Genomic DNA, 10,527 nt, shown 5'->3' on the forward strand with positions numbered 1-10,527 from the left:
GAACGTTGTCGCTCCTGCACTCTTCCAGTTGCGTGGAATGTCTGATGATGACAGAGGGAACCACTGCAAGCCTCTGGGCCACTTGCCTGGCAGCAACACCGTCTTGTAGCCATCCTATTTCCCTTCCTCTATCCAAATCGCTCAGTTTTCTTCGTGGGGGTATGTTGCTACTGTGCATAATTGTAAACACAAGCTCGTGAGCGATGTTCATAGCCAGGATCCTGTTGTAGCACGTGCATCACAACCTTTTGCCCTGGCATGCTTGTTTGCTTGTTTGTTTGCTTAACGCCCAGCCGACCACGAAGGGCCATATCAGGGCGGTGCTGCTTTGACATATAACGTGCGCCACACACAAGACAGAAGTCGCAGCACAGGCTTCATGTCTCACCCAGTCACATTATTCTGACACCGGACCAACCAGTCCTAGCACTAACCCCATAATGCCAGACGCCAGGCGGAGCAGCCACTAGATTGCCAATTTTAAAGTCTTAGGTATGACCCGGCCGGGGTTCGAACCCACGACCTCCCGATCACGGGGCGGACGCCTTACCACTAGGCCACCGTGCCGGTTGCCCTGGCATGCGTTCCGCAAATTTCATGGGGCTATAAAAAAAACCACCCTTTTTCTTCCAAAATGCAGAAGCTTTTGAGAAGTCCCACAAAGGGAAATAACTCTGCCTGCCAACCAAAATTCTAGGTCAAGACTCATTGTTCATTTGTTAATTCAAACACATTAATCTTTCAATTATTATGTTGATGTTTAATTTTTTGGCATTTTTCATAATTAGATCTGTTTTTTCAACCGATCCTTAACTTTTTTTTGAAAAGTGTACATTAATACAAGTATAAATAATGTTTACTTGTCATGTTCTGCTCCCATACCAAGTCTATCTGTCTTTCTGTGTGTTCCACTGTCTGTCTCTCTGTGTGTTCACCTGTCTGCCTATGTGTTCCACTGTCTGTCTGTTTTTCTTGCGTGATGATAATTGGACATCGCATCTAATTAGAACTCTTTGCTGTGCCTTTGAGACAATAGTATGTGTATATACATTACTAGATGAATACCCGCTTCGCCGGGTACGGCTTCGCCGGGAAGAAGTCGAGCCGAACCTGGCTTTGCCGGGTGTACGCCGGCTTTGCCGGCGCACCGCACGAAGGAAGGGAGATAAACGCGCAAAACACTGGAGAAGAGTAAAAATAGTATAACGGGAATATGGATTGAGCGTTGTCGACAGTGACCTTCTAAAAATAGAAACGGGAATATGGATTGACGCCACACGAAGGAAGGGAGATAAACGCTGACAACACTGGAGAAGATAAGGAAGAGTTACTGGGAATGGATCCAGAGAAAAACCAAAATCGGTTCAGCGCTGCGCGCTGAGAGCACGTGTTGAAATATCTCATCGAGCAGGTTGTGTCCGGAGTGTACCTGAATATGGGCACCAAATTTGAAACAGATCCATCGAGAACCTTGGGCGTGCATCGCGGACACACACAGACACACACAGACACAAGTCGTATATATATATATATAGATTTTCTCGTGACAAAATATTCTAAAAAAAAAAAAGGGTACGTCAAATATGGAGTTCACTGCCTTGAGGGAAACTGCGGATACACGATAGCCATTCGAGTAAGAAAGCAAATCAATAACTCAAAGTTCAGAAGTTGATCAACGTTCGTTGTAGCAGTTGATAGTGCAGTGGGCATTCCTTCAGTGGCTTGTTTTGGTCGTAGCTGGGGTACGCCACGTTTGTTTTTTTGGTAGCGGCGTATCGCGTGGCGAGGTATGAATGAATACGGGGTAGGTAAAATGTAGGCCTACCGTGTAGGTAGAACGAAGGATCAGTCAGACCCGGGTCTGGAACACGTGTTGTTGATCAGAGATATGGGGGAATCCGTTGGGTGGGAGTGTGGGGAAAAATGTACGCATGCACGTGTATGTGTGTGTGTGTGTGGGGGGAGGATGTGTGTGTGTGTGCGTGTGTATGTGTGTGTGTGTGGTTGTTTGTGTGTGTGTGTGCGTGTGTCTGCTGGTGTGCGTGCGCACGCACCCTGTTCCCTATTAATTAAGATCCTTTCAGACAACGACAATGGATTTTGAAAACTTACCAAATCAGGTTTACGTTTTGGCTTCAGGGGGCTATACTTCTTGTTTGAACATATTTAATGACATTAGTGGGTTTTTTTGACAGGGTACTGGACTGAATTCTGTTTGAAATGCTAGTGGTGCATATTGAATGAGGAGAAAAAACGGTGGTCGCCTTTTTCGTCACCACAAACACGTGACAAGTATAATGCTGTAAAATGTATGTTATAGGTACAGTATATTGTACCACCATGCAATAGTAGAATGAAATGATAGCAAATATTTACCTTATTTAATGTAAGTATACAAACTGTGCGCAATATTCCAATGATTTATGAGAATGGGGTAGATTATGCTAGGAGATATTTCAACACATGACGTTTCCTGCGGTGTCGTAAGAAGAGATTAGTCGATTGGAAGCAAAATCCATACAACAGAATCGAAAACGTCGACAGCTGGCAAACAAGGTCACTTAGCAAAGTTTACTCTCAAGGGGGCTTTGGACATCTGCAAATAAGAACAGCAGTGAAAAGTAGATGAAACAGATATAACACGAAGAAACATTTTTGAGTTGCCCACCGTGTCAATACTGACTTATATATACAACCGTCTATAATTTAGTTCCCTCGCTCTTGTACTTTACTTGAGAGATGGGTGGGGTGGGAGGGTGAAGGGGGGAGAAGGGAGGGGGTTGTATGCGTGTGTCGTTTAGAGGAGTGCCGGCCAGGCATAATAGGTAACACAGAAATATTTGAATTATTGCTGGAAATAGCACAAGGACTGGTAGTGTCTTACCTATTGTTGGTACTCTCTGAGTGCTATCCCACGCAAAGTTAATTGGTAAGGACATGACTGGCACTGACTAATCGTTCCTAAAATACTTGTAACTGTAACGGCTGTGTTGCAATGGGTGATGATGTGGGTGTGTCGCGATGCCTGTGCTTTTGAAGTGGTACTTTGGCTTTTGCTTGTAATGTAATTTAGTTTAGTCTTTTTGTAACTCTCTCTCTTTTAATTGCTTTCTCAATCTCTCTCTCTCTCTCTCTCTCTCTCTCTCTCTCTCTCTCTCTCTCTCTCTCTCTCTCTCTCTCTCTCTCCCCCCTCCCTTCCTATTTCCGTGTAATGAATTGTGTGGGTGTATTTGCTTGTGTGTTTTGGTAGTAACATACGCTACTGCATGGCACTTTAAGTGTGTCATCTTGTATTTGCTGCAAGGTCGCGTTATCTGCTTTTTTCACGCAAAGCTGACGTCCACAAAAAGTCAGAGCGAGAAGAATGCGTGCAGATAGTGACACTTGTGTGTGTGTGTGTATGTATGTGTGTGTGTGTGCGTGCGTGTTTGTATTTATGTATGTTTTACTGTTTGTGTATGTTAATGTGTGAGTGAGTGCGCGCGTGTGCATGTGTGTATGTAAACATATATTTGGGTGTGTGTTTGTGTGTGTGTGTGTGGGGGGGGTGTTTACGCGCGCGTGTGTGCGGAAGGGCGAGAGAGAGACAGATAGAGAGATCGAGAAAGAGAAAGAAAGGAAGGGAGAAACAGACAGATGAACAGAGAGAGAAAGAGAGACACTGAGAGACACGGAGAGAGAGAGAGAGAGAGAGAGAGAGAGAGAGAGAGAGAGAGAGAGAGAGAGAGAGAGAGAGAGACTGAGAGAGAGAGAGAGAGAGAGAGAGAGAGAGAGAGAGAGAGAGAGAGAGAGAGAGAGAGAGAGCGCTCACGCTTGGAGCTATTTTGCAGGAACCATGGAAACAGTACTTGCAGGCAGCGCTTCTTGGACATCAGTGGAACCATAGTAGTTGTGACAACCCCACCAAAAAGTATGTCGACGCCCAAAAAAAAGAGTACGTATTATAAGTTTCATGTTTTAAATAGTAAATTAATTACTTATAATACGTACTCTTTTTTTTGGGCGTCGACATACTTTTTGGTGGGGTTGTCACAACTACTATGGTTCCACTGATGTCCAAGAAGCTGTCCATGGCGCTGCCTGCAAGTACTGTTTCCATGGTTCCTGCAAAATAGCTCCAAGCCAATTAGAGGACATAAACATGAGTGTGCAGGGTCGGTGGTCAAACACAAACGGTGGGCAAACACGGCAGCTTCGGGGGAGAAACACGGCAGCTTCGGGGGGCAAACACAGAAGTTGTAGGATAATTCTCATTCTCCGAATGCTTTTCGCTGTCTGCAAGGTCCTAGAAGCTTGAAACTCGGCCTCAGTACTGCAGAAAGGTTCAGGTTTTTGTGGAACTGATGGCAGTTCTTCACATTAAAGTTTACACCAGTAATTTGTTGCGAATGCTACAAAATTTGCTTCTGTGCAGTTACAGGCGTGATATTTTACAGAATCACGGCTATAATATACAAAATATGCACCCAAAAAGTACATCGGCGTGTAGAAGAAACACTAACAGATCTAACAAGACATATCTTAATGTGCAAAGTTACGAAATGTTTATACAAGAAGCTGTTTTATCGAGACACAAACCTCACTCAACTTACCGCTCCAGCGTGCGGGGTGCAAATACCCGTGCGGCACGCAACACACCGCTGCGAAGGAGTCTACAGTGTGAAACTCAAACACAGATATCCTGAGGCCCAAAGCATAGCGTCACCCCTAAAATGTACTCATGGACTGAGCTGTAAGCGATTGGACTCGTCTACTTTGGTCAGTGCGGGTAGGGAGGGCTGTTCCAAGTCAAAGCGACTGTTCGCATGATCGCCCCTAATATGCATGCATGGACTCGGCCGTCAGCGAAGAGATGGGTCCATTTACTTGAAAGTGGGTAGAGAGGGTAGAATTGAGTTCGCTGCGAACAGTTCGCCGCGAACATAGCGTTGCTTACAACATGAAAACTTGTTGTCTCTTCGCGAACAGAACGTCCGCTCTATGCAACGCACCCCTGGTGTGTCTGTTTTGGATACCTGGCTGTTGAAAACACAGTCTCGGACCAGAGAAGTCACAGAAACACAGGATACATCAGAGAAAAAGGCATCTGACCTAGGTTACAGTCTGTCGGCCGTAAAGGAGTATGTGTCGGGACTGAAGGACCGATCAACTGTGCGGCGTGAAGTGAAACATGTACACAGAAACAACTCTTTTCGAAGGGTGGTTCGTGACAACACAGATGACAGACAATCATTGCTATGTGAAACTGACGATTTCGTGTTGGTCACCGATTGCAGCACCGACAAAAGTCCAGACACGTACTGGATGATCAAGCAAGCAGCTCGCCACATGATACGAGAAGAGAAGGAGTACCTCGACAAGCTTCGTCATGGGTCACCCGTCGACAGGAGAAAATTCGCCGATCAACTCCGAACTGCGCTACAGGAAGTGTCTGTACTCCGGGATGTGACTAAATTTTACCTCGGTTGACAGCAAAGCTATTCGGTTCAGATATCGTATCGATGTTGTGGGTTTGACTCGGGACTTTTGTTCTCATCATGACATTTTGGATGTGACACGGGAGGCTACCGCTCCTTTCACAGCAGACTTTGCACCCGAGTTGTTGGCCTTTAAATCAACACCGGTGGATTGTGGAATTCTGTTTATGATGGGGTCTGGTGGTTTCCGATTGTCTGTATGTTCATGGAAACCTTCGGGTTTGCATAACAGTTTTTATAGGGCTAAGAAATTAGCCCTAACATTTTCAATCCTGTTTGATTGCACTTCGCCTCCCGAGGTGATCGTAGTGTTACGGCACTCGGTTACATCTGGCACTGCGAGCAGGATGGGACTCGGCATGATATGTTCAGGTAATGGCATAATATGACCACTGAACATTTTCGTGCTGTTCCCATTCTGCGAACTTGGGATAGACAGTGGTCCCCCGGTTCGGAACTTCGGGACGAAGTTCATTCAAACGGGGGCGATTGTGACAGGGGAGGCTCCCGCTCCTTTCACAGCAGACTCTGCACCCGAGTTGTTGGCCTTTAAGTCAACACCGGTGGATTGTGGAATTCTGTTTGTGATTGGGTCTGGTGGTTTCCGATTGTCTGTATGTTCATGGAAACCTTCGGGTTTGCATAACAGTTTTTATAGGGCTAAGAAATTAGCCCTAACATTTTCAATCCTGTTTGATTGCACTTCGCCTCCCGAGGTGATCGTAGTGTTACGGCACTCGGTTACATGGAGAACGGTGTAAATTGCATTACACAGAACAAACGGACAATACGAACACTGACGTGGAAACTACCGTGTCAGGAAAGGGATGGAAACTGTATTACATCCCTATGATCGGTGCATTGTTAAACGTTTCATGTTTTTGAAACTATGTGTACACCGATTTCCCTTCCCCTCCTTCCCCATTGCAAGGGGCCGATGGCCTAGCAATTAAACTTTCGTATTCGTATTCGTATTCGTATTCTCTCTTTCTCTCTCAATTGCTCTTTCAATCTCTTTTTGTTTCTCTCTCTGTAAGTGTGCACGCACGTCACGTGTGTGTGTGCGTGCGTGCGTTCGTGTGTATGTGGATGTGTGTGTGCGTGTTTTTAGAGAAAGAGAAAGAGAAAGACAGAGAGAGAGACAGAGACAGAGACAGAGAGAGAGAGGGGGGAGAGATTATAAGAGGGCTACACCTAGGGTGGTAGTTTATAAGAAGAATATTCAACCAATCAAAGAATGAAGGTACAGAGGAAACCCTCTTTTAGACCTAAAAAAAACAACAACAATTGTATCAGAAAATGGTAACTCTGCCGCTAGCAAAATGAAACGTTATGTAAAGATTAATGTCCAGAAAAAAATGCTCTGCTACCATCAATTAAACATCCTTTACAATAAGGCGATGCACACCACCATTACCTAAGAGCAATAGACTGATGTGTGTACCAAATACCAAACACACATTTTATTAACAAAAAATAAAAACATCTGCACTATTCGCTATCAAAAGAGTAGACTTAAACACACACACACACACACACACACACACACACACACACACACACACACACACACACACACACAAAACCCCACCTGTTACACTGTTTTAGAAGAGGGGGCGTTGGACAGCCCTGCGCGTATTTAGTCTTTCATCAGATAATGGTGGTTTTAAAAAAAGGGAAAGTTGCAACTAACATCTTAAACATCAAAGAAACTGGTATTCCAGAGCTCTATTAAAGAATCGGAATTAACTTTAAAATCTTTTTTAATTTTTTTTTTTAAACACAGGTAGTGCACCATGAAAACAGTGTTCACTCGGAACAGGGGACACGCCTATTGCTAAAGAAGTACGTACACTTTATGAAAGAAAGTTGTAAAAACAACTTCACACAATGATATGTGATCAGGAAAACGTGGGGTTTTTTTCACCAAATTTCTTTCGATGTGTCTAGTTTTCTCGATTCATAATGTTGAAAATTTCTGAAAGTTTTTTTTAAAAAGACAGACTATAGTATTTTGAAAAAGACTTCAGTGGATTTTTAGGTTCATAGACAATTCTGTATGATGCTAGATATGGCTTTTCCGATCTAACGTATGAAAGAACCCATTGTTATTCAGCGAATTAAGACATTTTCCGGATTTCAGTGGCTTAATTGTTTGTAAATCCACTTGATGAACATTGTTGCAAAAACAAACTCGAAAAATCTTTTGACGGCATGAGTTTACGTAAGCATTTGATAAAAAAAAAATAGTTGGTGACTGAGATCGTTCATTTGAAATGGCTGCGAAGTTGCGACGCTGCGAGGTTGATGTGTTTCATCATCATTTTGGAGTTTTTCACACACTCTGATCTGGTGCTAATGTAAGTGATCAGAACTGTAAGATTAACGATAGAACCACAAAGAAATCGTATTTTCAGCAGGGGGCACACTATTTTTCAAGTCTTGATGATCGTGAGTATTTTTCGAAGAAAGATAATCAACAAAAATAGGCTACGAATTCTTCAAAATTGTGATGCACCTCGAGGCCGATGTCTGTTCTTTAATCGTAGGTCAGTTTTTAACACCAAAAACAACGCAAAAGACACGTTCGAACTGCCTAACTAATACATATCTGTATACTCTATAGTCTCTGGTACCCTTACCAGATCCAGATCCCAGAGAGAGAGACAAGACAAGACAAGACAAATTCTTTATTATCGAGGGTAAAAGATAAGCAAGAATATATGCTTGTTTACCGTGCATCCAGCCCCTCGCCCTGAGATAGGGTCAACAGTAAATAGGGTCGATGAAGGCTAAGGCAGTAGGCCTACCGGTCAGCAGGGCCGGATTACCGGGGGGGGGGGGGGGGGGGGGGGGGTTACGGGAGTTGCGCAACCCCCCTCCCCCCCTAGCCTAAACATGTACCTCACTTATTTAAAACATTTTTTATTATTGTTTATTTTATGCCGTTTCATGCAAGGAGCGACCATTTTCCTATCTCAAAATAATAGCTTCAGGGGGATTTGCCCCCCCCCCCCTCCTCTTAGCCTAGTCCGGCCCCGGGTCAGTAGGGGTTTAACCCCTGCAACCGCTATGCGGCCGCCGGTTTGGCCTAGCCCGAGACTTGAAAATGCCCTGTGGTCTGCCCTTTTCCTGCAAAATTAGTATTTTCTTTATTTTCTTTCTTTCTTTCTTTCTTTCTTTCTTTCTTTCTTTCTTTCTTCTTTTTATTTTTATTTTTTATTTTTTATCTTTTCCTCGCAACCGCCTCCAAAGCGCCATTAATAGCCTCAGAACGTTGACCCTGGGTGTCTAATGGAAGAAGAAGAAGAAGAAGAAGAACAGGAACAGAAAACAATATAAGAGAGAGAGAGAGAGATAGAACGAACGAACGAACGAACGAACCGTAATAATGGTTTATTGCGTAGGCCGTCGACCCATTTCAAAAAGGGAACAGTGGGCTGGGGAAATACACTGTGCAAAAAAAGTATCGCATAGGTATAAGTTCCAGACAAACATTCTGATTGGAACGCCTCGAAACTAGCTTTTGCAGTTCAGTTGAACCCGATAGTCGATTGAGTGAGCAAAATTCACCGCGCACGTGCAAGATGTGCATTTTGAGGCCAAAACGCACATTTTGTTGTTTTGTGCTCCTGTACTGCACGTTTTTTTTTTAGATTTCACTCGAAATTTCGCGTAAGGTTAGCTGAGCTCATGTGCCAACTTGGGCAATAAAAAGCGAAGCAATTATGACTGATGCGGCCATTCCCTGAGGAAATGAAAAATGTGACAACTCAACGCTTCAGTACGAGAGAACGCCCTTGGCCGCCTTCAAGCAGGCCAGAGCCAATCCGAGGTTGCCAGAGCCCTGCGGGTGTCTCCGAGCACCATCTCTCGCCTCTGGCACCGTTTTCAACAAACTGGGTCGTCAGCTCCCGCGCCAAGGTCAGGACGACCTAGAGTGACGACACAGGCGCAAGATCGCTACATCCGGGTCACCCATCTCAGGCATCGGTTCCAGTCAGCCTCGGTGACCGCTAGGGCACTGCCTGGTGGCCGCCGCATCTTCATGCAGACCGTCCGGAACCGCCTGCATACAACTGGTCTACACGCTTACAGGCCACTCCGGGGCAACGTTCTGACTCGCCGCCATTGCCAGGCCAGGATGCAGTGGGCAAACCAGCACGTCCAGTGGACCCTTGCCAACAACTGGCGCCACGTTGTCTTCAGTGATGAGTCTTATTTCCTCCTGCAACATCACGACAGCAGGAGGAGGGTGTACAGGAGGCAAGGAGAGCGCTACCACCAGCAGTGCGTAGATGAGGCGCCTCCTCATGGTGGTGGGGGCGTGATGGTGTGGGGGGCCATCACCAACACTGGCAGGAGCCAGCTTGTAGAAGTTCCAGGCCGCCTGAACGCCCAGCAGTACGTGCAGGACATTCTGCAGCCATACGCTGCCCCTCCTGGCCGCGCCACGGGCTCAGTTCCAGCATGATAACGCAAGACCCCACACCGCCAGACTCACCACAAACTTCCTGGCCGCCAACAACGTGAACACTCTGCCCTGGCCCTATCTCTCCCCAGACTGATTTGAACCCAATTGAACACGCATGGGATGAACTGGGAAGAAGGCTCAATGCGAGAGTTAACGCCCCTCCCAACAGGAGACAACTCTTCCAGGCCTTACAGCAAGAGTGGGACAACATTCCCCAACAGACTTTGCGAAGACTCATTGCTTCCATGCCAAGGAGATGCCAGGCTGTAATTGACTCACGTGGAAGCCATACTCGTTACTGACTTTGACCTTGGTTTGTGTGAAGGTCATGCTCAATGAATAACTGCAAAGTACAGCAAATAAAGACATGCATCTGTGCTATCGAAAAAGCTCAAAAACTTTTCTGTCCGACTTATGTATTGTTTGTTCGAAAGAATGAAATGTCAATAAAATTATTCATCAAACTAACTATGCGATACTTTTTTTTGCACAGTATAAATGAAAAACTCGAAAAATACACAACAGCCTGGGTTGGAAATGGAAAGTCCGACAGTTGAAAAAACGCGTCACGGATAT

This window comes from Littorina saxatilis, linkage group LG1 (genome assembly GCF_037325665.1).
Source record: "Littorina saxatilis isolate snail1 linkage group LG1, US_GU_Lsax_2.0, whole genome shotgun sequence".
NCBI classification, from domain to species: Eukaryota; Metazoa; Mollusca; class Gastropoda; order Littorinimorpha; family Littorinidae; genus Littorina; species Littorina saxatilis.